General features: G+C 42.4%; 1 protein-coding gene across 6 annotated transcripts in view; it reads left to right on the plus strand.

Moving 5' to 3' along the window:
• The window catches only part of myo18ab (myosin XVIIIA b), a 144,760-nt gene that overhangs the window by 10,874 nt on the left and 118,309 nt on the right, over positions 1 to 15,577 (plus strand). The gene's annotated exons all lie outside the window — the stretch shown is intronic.

Below are 15,577 nucleotides of genomic sequence, written 5' to 3' on the forward strand. Positions count from 1 at the left end.
GTGTTGATGTCAGTTTTACCTCATAATGTAATGTTTACCTTCTGGAGATGGACCATCACTTAGCGAAACATTAAGCTCAGATTGCGATCCTGCATTGCATCACCCCAATTTCTGTAATAATAATAATCACAATGCACTTACACTTATGTAGCACTTTTCTAGGCAATTGAAGACGTTTTACAATTTCATGCATTATTCAGACACCCCCTGGTGGTGGTAAGCTACGTGTGCAGTCTGACAGAAGCGAGGCTGCCATTCTGCTCCTACAGCCCCTCCGACCACCACCGAACATTCAACCGCATTCATTCGAAGACAATGTGGGTTAAGTGTCTTGCCCAGGGAAACAACAACTACATGTGCTTGGGTGGGCTTATGCTTACCCTCTGTGCCACACACCGCATGGTGTAATAGCGTACTGGTTTTTGCATCAACAGCTATCTAAGATATTAATGAATTACAGCAGTAAATTCATGATAGTTAATTCATGATGAGACACACGCACGCGCGCACACACACACACACACACACACACACACGAACGGAGTAGTGTCAGCCTAACTTGGGAAGCAGCATTATACAATAGATAATTTTCCATTGGTGGAGGTAGATGTGGGAAAAAAAAAGGCCCATCTATAGTTGTGTCACAACCAGTTTAAAAAAAGTGAACTTTAAGACAGGCCCTTGATTTCTCTCTGAATTCTAGCTGTTGACGGGACTCTTTGAAGAAATCATGAGCTCACAAAGATTAAAACAATCTTTCAACGACAGCAGACAGGACGTATGCCTATCCTTTTAACAATGATGAGTGTTGACAGGATATCCCAAAATAACTGCTGGACTGTCTCTCGAAAGAATGACGCTATGAGATGATGTGTTTACTTCTCCGACAAATAAAACATGAATTTAATCTGATTGGACTTCCTCCAAAATATAAATACAGTACTGATCTTTATACCTTTAATGCTTGTTTTAGATTCTCATGAAAATGTAGAGCTCTACCTTGGCCTAAGCGCAACCCTTTTATAGCGTTACACCCTGAACTGATCTCCAGCCAATCGCAGGGCACATATAAGCAAACAACCATCCGCACTTGCATTCACACCTACGGGCAATTTAGCGTCTTCAATTGACCTACCTAGCACCACACGCAACTTAATTTCTGAGCTTATTTGTTCTACTTTCTTTGTATGTATGGATTACTTGGGTTGTTCCCAACATCTGGTGAAATTTTCAGGTCAATAGCACCTTTGGAAATATATTTAGTGAGATAAAGGGCGACGTGTTAAATATTTATTTCAGCCGCTGTATATATAATATGTTGATGTATTCATTCAAAATTAAGAGAAATAATCGAATGTAATTAGTTATATTACTTTAGGAAAGTAATTTAAATACTATTACATTTTCAATAGGGTAACTTATAATTGTAACCAACGACATTTGCAAAGTAATCTTCCCGACACTGGTTAAGGCACAGCCCATCAGTCATCACTAGTATAACTTCCTTCACATATGCAAGACCTCCAATTTTACACGATGACCATAATTAATGGAGCTGCAAATGTGCAAAGAAAAGATGTACTGCTATTAAAAATGTCTGGTTATAGCAAACATGCCGGAGTGGCGCATGGGGGCGAATGGACGTTCAAGTTAAAAAAATAAAAAAAAAATAAATAAAAAATAAAAAGCCATCTTGTCTTAACTGGCTGACTGGAAACAAGGGGAAACGGGATTCTCCCTTTGAATCTGGTATTTGCGGAATCTGCTTTGGAACAAAAAGGCAACTTCCTGACCCTTTCCCTCTGGTATTCTGTAATGAGGAAGACAAATTAGTTTCTCAGGCTCAGGGCTAATGGAGAGAAAACTCCTGTTAAGGAGTTTTGAGCTGGAGTTGCAATATTTTACAGGTCCTTGTTTTCTCATCTGATATTTCAAGTACAGTGTGAATAAATGTCGATGTTCAAATTGTCAACTGTTCATAGTACAGTATTGAGCCAAGTTTTTGCCAATCAGTGTAGCACACACAGTATACACACTGTGATGACTTTACTGGTCAGTGCCTGCGTGCTGCTGCCTGACTTCACGGCAGGTTTTGGTCGAGGTTCCCTATTATTGGTTCAAGAAAAATAATAAGAAATACACTAGTACTGTTTTTGGGCCAGCAGTCAAGGCGTGTGGTGACTCAGATGCACTGTGTTGAATGTTTTGAGTCTGTGCTTCAGTGTTTTAAACAGTGTGTGAGTTCACAGAGCATGCAGTCCAGTCAGGATAGACGAGGACTAGGTAAACATAGGAATGCACTACAATTGAATAAAATAATTAATAAGTCGGAAAAAAAGCCTTAAAAATATCTTCAATAAAACAAAAAATATATTTAAATTGCAACACCACTGCTGAACTTAAATACAAGCACATCCCAGGGTACACGTCATGGAAACAATGAGTCGCACCCCTGGGACAATGAGTCGCTACACTTACCATGTCATACAGATACAGTAATCATCCGCAAATTCACAGTTCTTGCTTTGTAGTTCTGCTAGATTGCAGATTTTTATTACAGTTGTTATTTAACTTCCCACCCTTTAATTTTCCACTGAGAAGTGCAAACAAAAATGACTCTTCCTGTTGAATTTGTTTTGCGCCATTTGTTCCAAATTTTCTCTTTCTCTGTCAGTCATTTTATAATCTTTCTCTGTCTTGAACTCGACTTACAGGCTCTCGCTCTCTCTCTCTCCTTGTGTCTGTCCAGTCTGTGCGCAGTCAGGGATTTCAGTAATTACTGCCTGCAATACAGATTGTATTGTTTGAACGCGTGGCCGAAGTCGCATGTGATTGGTCGGTACAGTTCATCACTACCATAAAGCCTGTAATATATTGCGACGCTTAAAATAGAAGCACCCAGTCTTGAATCATAACTTTTCTTTTTTGGCCATGGTGCGGGTCTGTTTGGGACTGCTTATGGGTCCGGACGCAAGCTGCGAGTTAGTGACCTCTGTTTTAAACAATGTCAGAACAATCGAGAGGGCAAGATGTTTAGCTCTGTAGCACACTAGTTAGCTCGCGGGATAGCGAATGTAAAAATGACTTAACTTTCCCTCAAATGTCCCAGTTTTTTTCATCTACAGAGCCAAAGCCGTTCCGCCAGCTGCTTGCTGTGTCGTCAGCCACACACGGGGTGTTACCACAATAATGAAAATTTATCGAGTCCGGAAAAACAGTCTTGTTTCCATTGTATTTATGGAACGATCACCAGCATTACTTTTCTCATGACTGGCTAGCACCTTGACAGGTCTCATACTTTTAGTGGATAATGATTCGCTGAAGCACTTCATACAACCCCAATTCCAATTAAGTTGGAACGTTGTGTTAAACATAAATAAAAACAGAATAAAATGATTTGCAAATCCTGTTCGACCTATATTTAATTGAATACACTACAAAGACAAGATATTTAATGTTCAAACTGATACACTTTATTGTTCTTAGCAAATAATCATTAACTTAGAATTGTATGGCTGCAACACGTTTCAAAAAAGCTGGGACATGGTCATGTTTACCACTGTGTTACGTCACCTTTTCTTTTAACAACATTCAATAAACGTTTGGGAATTGAGGACACTAATTGTTGAAGCTTTGACGGTGGAGTTCTTTCCCATTCTTGCTTGATGTACAGCTTCAGCTGTTCAACAGTCCGGGGTCTCTGTTGTCATATTTTACGCTTCATAATGCGCCACACATTTTCAATGGCAGACAGGTCTGGACTGCAGGGAGGCCAGTCTCGTACCCGCACTCTTTTACTACCAAGCCACGCTGTTGTAACACGTGCAGAATGTGCTTTGGCATTGTCTTGCTGAAATAAGCAGGGGCGTCCATGAAAAAGATGTTGCTTGGATGGCAGCATATGTTTCTCCAAAACCTGTATGTACCTTTCAGCATTAATGGTGCCTTCACAGACGTGTAAGTTACCCATGCCGTTGGCACTAACACAGCCCCATACCATCACAGATGCTGGCTTTTGAATTTTGTGTCCATAACAGTCCGGATGGTTCTTTTCCTCTTTGGCCCGGAGGACACGACGTCCACAATTTCCAAAAACAATTTGAAATGCGGACTCGTCGGACCACAGAACAATTTTCCACTTTGCGTCAGTCCATCTTAGATGAGCTCGGGCCCAGAGAAGCCGGCGGTGTTTCTGGGTGTTGTTGATAAATGGCTTTTGCTTCGCATAGTAGAGTTTCAAGTTGCATTTACAGATGTTGCGCCGAACTGTTTTTACTGACATTGGTTTTCTGAAGTGTTCCTGAGCCCATGTGGTGAAATCCTTTACACATTGATGTCGGTTTTTGATGCAGTGCCGCCTGAGGGTTCGAAGGTCACGGGCATTCAATGTTGGTTTTTGGCCTTGCCGCTTATATGCTGTGATTCTTTGAACCTTTTGATGATGATATGGACCGTAGGTGATGAAATCACTAAATTCCTTGCAATTGTACGTTGAGGAACATTGTCCTTAAACTGTTCGACTATTTTCTCATGCACTTGTTCACAAAGAGGAAAACCTCGCTAGTCATTTGCTAGTCATTTCTTCATTGGAGGAACAACTTTCTAATTTTGAGGAGCAATTTTTTTGCAGCTTAATCGCACAGGACCCGAAGCAAGGATTTAGTAAAACAATAAAAAGGACAGTATAATGGGGGAGTTGAATGTAGGGCTGCGGCTAATGAATATTTTAGTACTCGAGTATCCCACTGAAAATTCTATCAGACAATACATTATTTGGATAAATTCTATTTTTGCTTGGTTAAAGAGCAATTGTGAATATAAAAGAGAAATAAGACTTTTCACTTAATAACCTCTGACTAATTGGTTTCTTTTTTTTTTTTTTTTTTTTTTTTTTTTTTTTTAATATATATGACCAACAGTTTTTATTTCTGAATTCACACTGTGCATTAAAGATAGGGAATTAACTATTTACATTAACAGGGTTTGATTAAATGATGTTGGACAGTTTTCTGTGTCACCTCTGGTTGGGAATTACTGGAATAATAGATGACAAAATGATTACCGGTATATACACTGAACAAAAATATAAACTTTTGTTTTTGCTCCATTTTTCGTGAGCTGGACTCCCAAGATCTAATACTTTTTCTCCATCCACAGAAGGCCATTTCCCTCAAATATTGTTCACAAATCTGTCTAAATCTGTGTGAGTGAGCATTTCTCCTTTGTCGAGATACTCCATCCCACCTCACAGGTGTGGCATATCAAGATGCTGATTCGACAGCATGATTATTGCACAGGTGTGCCATAGGCTGGCCACAATAAAAGGCCACTCTGAAATGTGGAGTTTTATCACACAGCACAATGCCACAGTTGTCGCAAGGTCTGAGGCAGCGTGCAATCGGCATGCTGACTGCAGGAAAGTCCACCAGAGCTGTTGCCCGTGAATTGAATGTTCATTTCTCTACCATAAGCCGTCTCCAAAGGCGTTTGAGACAATTTGGCAGTGCATCCGACCGGCCTCACAACCGCAGACCACGTGTAACCACACCAGCCCAGGACCTCCATATCCATCATGTTCACCTCCAAGATCGTCTGAGACCAGCCACCCGGACAGCTGCTGCAACAATCGGTTTGCATACCCAAAGAATTTCTGCACAAACTGTCAGAAACCGTCTCAGGGAAGCTCATCTGCATGCTCGTCGCCCTCATCGGGGTCTCGACCTGACTGCAGTTTGTCGTCGTAACCGACTTGAGTGGGCGAATGCTCACATTCGATGGCGTCTGGCACGTTGGAGAGGTGTTCTCTTCACGGATGAATCCCGGTTTTTACTATTCAGGGCAGATGGCAGACAGCGTGTATGGCGTCGTGTGGGTGAGCGGTTTGCCGATGTCAACGTTGTGAATCGAGTGGCCCATGGTGGCGGTGGGGTTATGATATAGGCAAGGGTATGTTATGGGCAACGAACACCGGTGCATTTTATTGATGGCATTTTGAACGCACAGAGATACCGTGACGAGATCCTGAGGCCCATTGTTGTGCCATTCATCCACGACCATCACCTCATGTTGGAGCATGATAATGCACGGCCCCATGTTGCAAGGACCTGTACACAATTCCTGGAAGCTGAAAACATCTCCGGACATGTCACCCATTGAGGATGTTTGGGATACTCTGGATCGGCGTGTACGACAGCGCGTTCCAGTTCCTGCCAATATCCTGCAACTTTGCGCAGCCATTGAAGAGGAGTGGACCAACATTCCACAGGCCACAATCAACAACCTGATCAACTCTATGCCAAGGAGATGTGTTGCACTGCGTGAGGCAAATGGTGGTCACACCAGATACTGACTGGTTTACAATAAAGCGAAACTGCACATTTCATAGTGGCCTTTTATTGTGGCCAGCCTAAGGCACACCTGTGCAATAATCATGCTGTCTAACGGCATCTTGATATGCCACACTTGTGAGGAGGGATGGATTATCTCGAGAAAGCAGAAATGATTTCGACAGATTTGTGAACAATATTTGAGGGAAATGGCCTTCTGCGTATGGAGAAAAAGTTTTAGATCTTGGAGTTCAGTTCACGAGAATTGGGAGCAAAAACAAAAATGTTTATGTTTTTGTTCAGTGTACTTATGTTCCCTCTTGATGAAATAAAATAAACTGACAGTCAGTCAGCTATTTAACGCTAAAATAAATAATTCTTTTGCAGCTGCTTTGATTTGCAGCCTTGTTTAAAATGCTCATAATCATCATAAATTGTTTCCTTCTACAGTTAGTGTTACATTTACACTGCTATTTCAAACCATGTTTCTGAATTAAATGAGTGACAAAATGCAGCTGCATAATTGGGGGCTGCACGTTCTACAGTGGACCCCAGCTATTTGTGGGGGATAAGGACCAGGCCATCACTGTAACCCCCCCCTCCCCTCCCCCCCAAAAAAGAGAGGAAAAAAAACCAACAACAAATTTGAACAAAAATATGCAAATAGGTGAATCCACGGATGGTGAACCGCGAGTATGTGGGAGTCCCACTGTTCTTTGCTTAAATTCAATCCGGGTTCAATCCCCGGCCCCGCCTGTGTGGAGTTTGCATGTTCTCGCCGTGCCTGAGTGGGTTTTCTCCGGGCACTCCGGTTTCCTCCCACATTCCAAAAACATGCATTAATTGCAGACTCTAAATTGCCCGTAGGTGTGAATGTGAGTGCGAATGGTTGTTTGTTTGTATGTGCCTTGCGATTGGCTGGCAATCAGTTCAGGGTGTACACCGCCTCCTGCCCGATGACAGCTGGGATTGGCTCCAGCACGCCCGCGACCCTAGTGAGGAGAAGCGGCTCAGAAAATGGATGGATGGATGGATGGATGAATTACAGTATCTGCCTGGTCAAATGCAACCAGTCAGGAGACAAAACATTTTTTACACTCGTTTGAGTTATTTAAAGGTAAGTCGTTGTCACATTTGCTAACCTGTTGCACAGTGAGGTGTTTGTTCATATTGGAGGTGTTCCCTCCTCTAGCCTGAGTAGGTTCATAGCAAGCTTTGCAGACAGGCTTTGTTGGCTTGTCCTGACTGTCGGCAAAATGCTTTCAGATTTCACTCCGTGCTTCTTCTTTCTCCATGAGCTGCGGCCAGCCTGCAGAAGCGCAAGAGCTTGTGGATATTTCTTATCTCCTTGTCTTTTTCTTCATCTTGAGCACTTGCTTTGGGGAGTAACCAAGGTGCCGCCCGCTTTCGACACAGAGGATGACGTGCCCAGACCCTGCAGCCGGCTCTGTTACTGTCACTCTTACAGTGCCTGTACTGTAAACATGCAATATCGTTTCATGATTTGACAAGGTGTCGCAGCACCTTTTTAGTGACGATATACCGTACCCTAAACTAACCCGGTTAATGGAGACTTAAATTAACTAGTAAACGTTATCTATGACCTAAAAATGTAGCCATGCTTCAAGATATAGTAATGACAAAAACTATGTGAACACTATCTGCATTCGTCCTTTTGTCCGACTTCAGTGTAGTCAGTCTTAACGTTCTGCATAGGAAACAAACTCTCACATGGGATCTGAAAGCCTGCATAATTATGAATGCATCCAGTTTTACCCTGAATGGCCCTGTTGCTGGCACCTTTTCACATTTGGGATATTAGCGATAGCATCCGGAGCTAACAAGCGGAAGCTAAGTGCACGCTTGGTATGCTACAGTCCGACCACGCTTGGGAGAGACGGAATATAGGAAGAAATATGCTGTATACAGGATAAAGACCTGTCTGAACAATGTACATGGCATGGAAACATATCAGACAGTTGTGTTAAAGGATGCATATTTGGTTTAGCATGTTTACAGTTGGCATATAGCCATCCATGTTCAATAGTTGCTGCCCCGTTTTGTTTAGATGTCTTGTAATAGCATATCTTATTTTGACCACACGAATGAGAATAATTTGCTCGGGTTATTTTCGATTTACTGATGTATTATATCCTGGTACATTGTCCAGACCAGTGATTTCCAAAATTTTATGGAGCGCAAGGCACATATTTTAGAATTGAAAAATCTCACGGCACACCAACAAACAAAAATGTCAGAAAAAGTGGGTACATTCATTACTGTATGTACTTCCTGCCATCTGATAGAAGAGCATTTATTTGTTCTGTCTGTCACTATGCCTCACGAGCATAAATAAGATATATTTATTGTAAATATAATTTTTTGAGCAATTAAGTAAATGAACAAGTCATTTAATTACAGTGGGTAAGTATTCAGACCCCCTAAAATTGTTCACTCTTGGTTATCTTGCAGCCATTTGCTAAAATCATTTAAGTGCATTTTTCCCTCATTAATGTAGACACAGCACCCCATATTGACAGAAAAAAAACCGGAATTGTTAAATTTTTTGCAGATTAATTGAAAAAGAAAAACTGAAATTTCACACAGCCATAAGCATTCGGACCCTTTGCTCAGCTCAGTATTTAGTAGAAGTACCCTTTTGAACTCATAGCCATGAGTCTTTTTGGGATTGATGCAATAACCTTTTCACACCTGGATTTGAGGATCCTCTGCCATTCCTCCTTGCAGATCCTCTCCAGTTCTGTCAGGTTGAGTCTTGAACGTTAATGGACAGCCATTTTCAGGTCTCTCCAGAGATGCTCAATTGGGTTTAAGTCGGGGTTCTGCCTGGGCCATTCAAGAACAGTCACAGAGTTGTTCTGAAGCTATTCCTTCATTATTTTAGCTGTGTGCTTAGGGTCATTGTCTTGTTGGAATGTGAACCTTCGGCCCAGTCTGAGGTCCTGAGCACGCTGGAGAAGGTTTTCGTCAGGATATCCCTGTACTTGGCCACATTCATCTTTCCTTCGATTGCAACCAGTCTCCCTGTCCCTGCAGCTGAAAAACAGCCCTACAGCATGATGTTGCCACCACCATGCTTGACTGATGGGACTGTATTGGCCAGGTGATGAGCAGTGCTGGTTTTCACCACACACACCACTTAGTATTAAGGCCAAAAAGTTCTATCTTGATCTCATCAGCCCAGACAATCTTATTTCTCACCATCTTGAAGTCCTTCAGGTGTTTTTTAAGCAAACTCCGTGCACACTTTCATGTGTCTTGCACTGAGGAGGGGCTTCCTTCAGGCCACTGTCATAAAGCTCCGACTGGTGGGGCTGCAATGATGGTTGACTTTCTAGAACTTTCTCCCATCTCCCGACTGCATCTCTGGAGCTCAGCCACAGTGATCTTTGGGTTCTTCTTTACCTCGCTCACCAAGGCTCTTCTCCCCCAATTGCTCAGTTTGGCTGCATGGCCAGCTCTCGGAAGGGTTCTGGTCATCCCAAACGTTTGCCGCTTAAGGATTATGCTACTGTGCTCTTAGGAACCTTAAGTGCAGCAGAAATGTTTTTGTAAACCTGGCCAGATCTGTGCCTTGCCACAATTCTGTCTCTGAGCTCTTCAGGAAGTTCCTTTGACCTCATGATTCTCATTTGCTCCGACATGCACTGTGAGCTGGAAGGTCTTATATAGACAGGTGTGTGGCTTTCCTTATCAAGGACAATCCGTATAATCAAACACAGCTGGACTCCGATGAAGGTGTAGAACCATCTCAAGGATGATCAGAAGAAATGGACAGCACCCGAGTTAAATATAGGAGGGTAACAGTAACAGCAAAGGGTCTGAATACTTATGGCTGTGTGATATTCTAGTTTTTCATTTTTAATAAATCTGCAAAAATTTAAACAATTCCATTTTTTTCCTGTCAATATGGGGTGCTGTGTGTACTTTAAAGGTCAGATGACAAAGATGTTATATGGTTAGTTAAAATGAATATTTGCATTGTTTATGTTATGTAATAAGCGCACGGTGAACGACTGGTTAGAGCGTCTGCCTCACAGTTCTGAAGACTGGGGTTCAATCCCCGGCCTCGACTGTGTGGAGTTTGCATGTTCTCCCCGCGCTTCAGTGGGTTTTCTCCGGGTACTCCGGTTTCCTCCCACATCCCAAAAACATGCAGGGAAGGTTAATTGACAACTCTAAATTGCCCGTAAGTGTGACTGTGAGTGCGAATGGTTGTTTGTTTGTATGTGCCCTGCGATCGGCTGGCAACCAGTTCAGGGTGTACCCCGCCTCCTGCCCGATGACAGCTGGGATAGGCTCCAGCACGCCCGCGACCCTTGTGAGGAGAAGCGGCTCAGAAAATGGATGGATGGATGTTATTTAATACACGCATGTAACTTCCAGCAAGTTTTCAACCATAGTTTAGCTAAAAATAATGTTTTTATGACGCATAATGACTCCCCGAACATACCCGAAGCTCAAGACACCGGGGTGTGGTTACTCTATCCACGGCAAGGGCTACCAGAAGTGACGTTGCAATTGACAAACGCAGCGCGCTACACACTATACGCAATGGCGAGCAACGTGTTGGAATATGTGGAGGAGGATTTCGACATACAGGAGCACCCAACTGAACTTGCCATCGTCAAAGTGTACGTTTGAGCCGATCAGGAGGTCGGAACCTGACAGTGACGACGACGAGCAGTGGTTATCGTTTTTTTTAAACTCGCTGATCGGTGATCGGCCCCAAAAATCCTGATCGTGTCAAGCCTCGTGGAACCAAGGGGAAAGCTGAGTACGTCATCACAGCATGTGACTAAAACGGACCAATCACGAGAGGTGATCTCCACGGCAATTTTTCCCGTTTGCGCGTCAAGTGCCGCGCGGCCCATGCGTTGGTCGTGTGATGCAATGTGGGCGTGGGAGTATAAATAGGCCTTAATAGAGAAGGCTGTTGAAGGAAATGAGGCCTGTTGGAAGAAATCTGAGGGGTCTAAATTAATTCACTATGAATTGCTGACGCACTAACCAGTCGCCCACCGTGCCGCCGCTTGCCAAACGAACAAACAAAAAACATTACTTCCAGAAATAGCACCTTCCACACCTTAGGATTATTTTGTCACTTTGTAACCTTTAAAATGTCAAAAAATGCATACAACCGATCTTTTTCACCTGATCTCGATAATCTGAAAGTCATGTAATCCGCCCCAATTTTCGATCAGATGATTGGATCAGGACATCCCTCGTTTGAATGTAATTGGTAAATTCTGAACACAGCCACATCTGTAATTATAAGAGGGTATGCACCCTTGTGCAACAGCATTTTGTCAGCTATTTTTACTTCTCCTATCGAAAATATGTTTTTTTCAATTGAATTGGACAGGTTACAGGTCACATAAGTGGTGGAACATGGTCTCATCACTCGGGGTGTGTAGACTTTTTATATGGGTTGCATGTTTGCAAATCGCTGAAAATAATAGGTTTGACATCATAGGCAGAGCTTTAATGACCTTTTTGTCAGATTAATTACACTGAGACTAGCCATTTCAGTACAGGGCATTTCCCCAAAAATCTACATCATTTAAATGAGGAATATTGGGGTAACTACGTCACAGGCAAATTAAATTAGACAGACTTCATGTTCAACAGCTGTATTCATCAAATTGACTCGTATCCCCAGTTTTTTCCCCATGCCCTGGTTAGAAGGGGAGTGGATGTTGGAGTGCATGGAGACTAGTAGCAATGAGTGCGATAGCACAGTTTCTCTGTCCCTGTTATTGTCTAATGCCAGAGCTTGTTTGGTTGCTCTGCGTGCTGACGACTACTGACGTAAAACCCGCACTGTCAGCAATCCTCTTTCTCTCCAGACTCGGCTCAATGACACAGCAGGACAGCAAATTTACACTCATATCAGTGGACCTGGCTGTGTCCATAGCAATGCCGACATCTACTCTCGGTCAAGATTGTGGTCGCAAACAATTCCACCGGGAAAAAAAATCTCACTAGGTGACATGAAATTATACTATATGTCTTCTTTTCCGCTTCCAGCATTCTATTGGGACACAGGGAGGTGCCTCTTCCTCTGGTAATTATATACAGGTATAGGCTGTTGTCAGCCCTCCGAATGTCACAAATATGTGACATAAGACATAATGTTATTGACCCAGTGTTAAGAGGTACTGTACTGCAATGTAATTTTTTATTTTTGTATTTTATTTTTTTAAAAAACCGTCACAAGATGTGCCGTTATTTTTCATGGCGTCTTGCTGCAAGATTAGAGACGGTAGTGTGACAGTGGTGATACTGTGCCGTCCAATCACACCTGAGCTCGAACCTGTACCTTCGCCACACCACCTGTTGGAAGTTGAATGCGCTCACTGCGCCGACCGCTGAGCTAAAAACCTTAGGCTGCCAACTTCAAAAGAGGGTGCTGGTCGTAAACGTTCGTGAACCGAGGTAATGTTTCCCATTGAAATGAATGGAAATACAATCAATCCATTCCAGCCTCAAAACTAAGCTATACCTACCATTTTCTTTTTTTTTTTTTTTTTTTTTTTTTTATCAGTGTGTGGTTAAAAATAAATATAGCGCAATATAGAAATAAGTGAAAACACTATTATAAAGAAATAACACACTTAATCAACATTGTAACTGCTTATTGCTCATTAACTTTAACTGAGGAGGGGAAAGAGGAGGAGGACAAACAGCTCCTCATTGAAGAGTCTTATTTCATAAGACTGAGACTGTGGGCCCTTGAGAAAATTGTAACCCTCCATGTTCCAAAGCTACCAACCCATACCATTCACACCCACATTTACACCTTTGGACAATTTAGGATAGGACAATTAACCTTGTATGTGTGTTTTTGGAATGTGGGAGAAAACGTTGGTGAGAACATGTAAACTCCTCACAGGAAGTCGAGGTTCAAAGCCTGAATGAAATGCATGACTAAATCCCGTCATAATTGAACAATAACGTTCATTTGCTTCCATTGATAAAGAAAATAGAATGTAGCATTTGCAAATGTTTCTCATCATTGCAAAAACCCAACAGTTGTGTTTTGAATTGTCTCTTGAAATTAGTCACAGTCAGCCCTTCACTGAGGGCGACTCCCTCCGACTCAACGTCAATGTATTTCTCTAGTTCATCTTGTTTAGGTTTGAAAAAAATCCACGAGGAGGGGCTCCACACACCTCTGCCTGCATGCAAAGAGAGAGCGAGCGAGTTCGACCATATCGGTCTTTATTCACCCAAAGTTAAATTGCAACCAAAGTCATTTTCGTGTCTCGTTTCGAAATAGATTGTTTGAAGATTCGTGCTGGAAACCCGCAAAGACTGAGAACAATATAGTACTGAATTGTTGAGATATGGCTTGAAACTCTTTTTCACCTTCTAAATGTTCCTGCTTTTTGTGGGCGGGGCTAAAGACGAGTGCCGTGACATCACGGGGCTTGGGGGTATAGCCCTTTATATAAACGCCAAGCGCCCTTATTCCATGCAGTGGTCATTCGGTGGAATTGAATAACTTTGCCCAGTTCTACCAGTACAGCGTGTAATTGGCCATGAAACTATGCCCACAACCCGACGTGTAATGTGTTTTGTGTCATTTGGGCAACATGTCCTGCCGTCGTCTAGCACCCGCGCACGTTATGTTGCGAGGCAGCAGAAGCTCCTCTCCAAAGGACCGCTATCCACCAGAGGGTTTATCACCCTTTCAGTGACATGACTTAGGTTGGAACAATAGTTATGTATATGAGCCACAGACTCTTGAGGCAGCTGCATTTCCAAGTTCCACTTTTTACATTCTGTAACTATATTAATCGATTCTGAATGATTTACATCTGCAGCGCATTCATCGATGAATCTGTTCTTAAATTGAATAAGTGCCATGATGTGACACACAACATCGCCGAGCTAATTATATACATTGACAAGAAAAAGTGCACCCTTTGGAATTATCTGAATTTCTGCATGCATAGATCATAAAATGTGATCTGATCTTCAACTAAGTCACAACAAGAGTCAAACATTTTTTGTACAGGAAGCAAATATATGTTTTCCACGTTTTTATTGAACACAACATGTAAAACATCACGGTGGAGGATGGAAAAAGTATGCGACTATTTGCATTCAATAACTGGTTGACCCTCCTTTGACAGCAATAACCTCAACCATTAGTAACCTGTCGTTGCAGATGAAATCTGCACAATGGTCAGGAGAACTGTGAGAACCAGTTCTCAGAACTGTGAGGCAGATGTGCTAACCGGTTGTCCACCGTGCCGCCCGAACTTTGGAATACATTTTTCTGTAGATGATATAACTCAGCCGCCCCAAACCATGACGTCCCTCATACTTCACATCAGGGTTTTGATGTTGGTGTGGTTCGCCTTTTTTTTTTTTTGCCACACATTGTTGTTTGTTCCTTCCAAACTCAGTAAGAATTGTTCGTGAGTAGTGATGTGGAATGTTCCGATGCTCTTTTGCAGCAATTTAAAGCCTTGTGACGGAATAGCAGTGTGTGTTCTTTTTTCACGATCCTGTCTGCTTTGTTCTTTGCAGCCCTTTGCCGGAATTTGTTGGCAATTAAAAAAAACCTTTTTTTTCTTTGGGGGCTTCTGCAATTACTCACGGATTTTCGTTTATTTTTGGAACGGTTTGGTCTCTCTCCCTGCTAGGTGTCCCACTACATCCAAAACTTTTTTTCTGAAGCAGGGCAACACCAACACCTCCAACCACGTCACGTTGTTTGCGCTCTAGTTTGGCTGAATATTGACTCTTAAGTTATTCTAGTTTAAGTTATTAGCTTACGAGTTCACATACTTTTTTTTACATGACTTTTTACTTTTACATGGTGTGTTGCTTGAAATCAGCTAACCTGTGTTCTGTCTAAACCTTGTTGGTTCGAGAATATTTTGCATGGGCAGGGCTAATCGTGTATATTCTTATTTCCATGTTTAAAGTACAAATGTAGTGTGAGTTGGTTTTCTTTGACACCCTCGTGATGTGAACTGTTCTTTGCTCTAAAGACCATTGATGTTTTATGTACATCCAGCAACAAGCACTCTGTCTGACCTACATATGCCAATCAGCTCCAGAGCCGTGGCATGGCGGCGTCCACACACATGCACAGGCACACGCAATCACACGCACGCATACGCCTCAGAAATGACCTGATTTCAGGCCAGAAAAACATCTGCAAGTCAGGCATGCATTTACAATTTGAATTCATATTTCACGTTTGCTGAGGC

The sequence above is a fragment of the Phycodurus eques genome, chromosome 7 (assembly GCF_024500275.1).
Source record: "Phycodurus eques isolate BA_2022a chromosome 7, UOR_Pequ_1.1, whole genome shotgun sequence".
Classification (NCBI taxonomy): domain Eukaryota; kingdom Metazoa; phylum Chordata; class Actinopteri; order Syngnathiformes; family Syngnathidae; genus Phycodurus; species Phycodurus eques.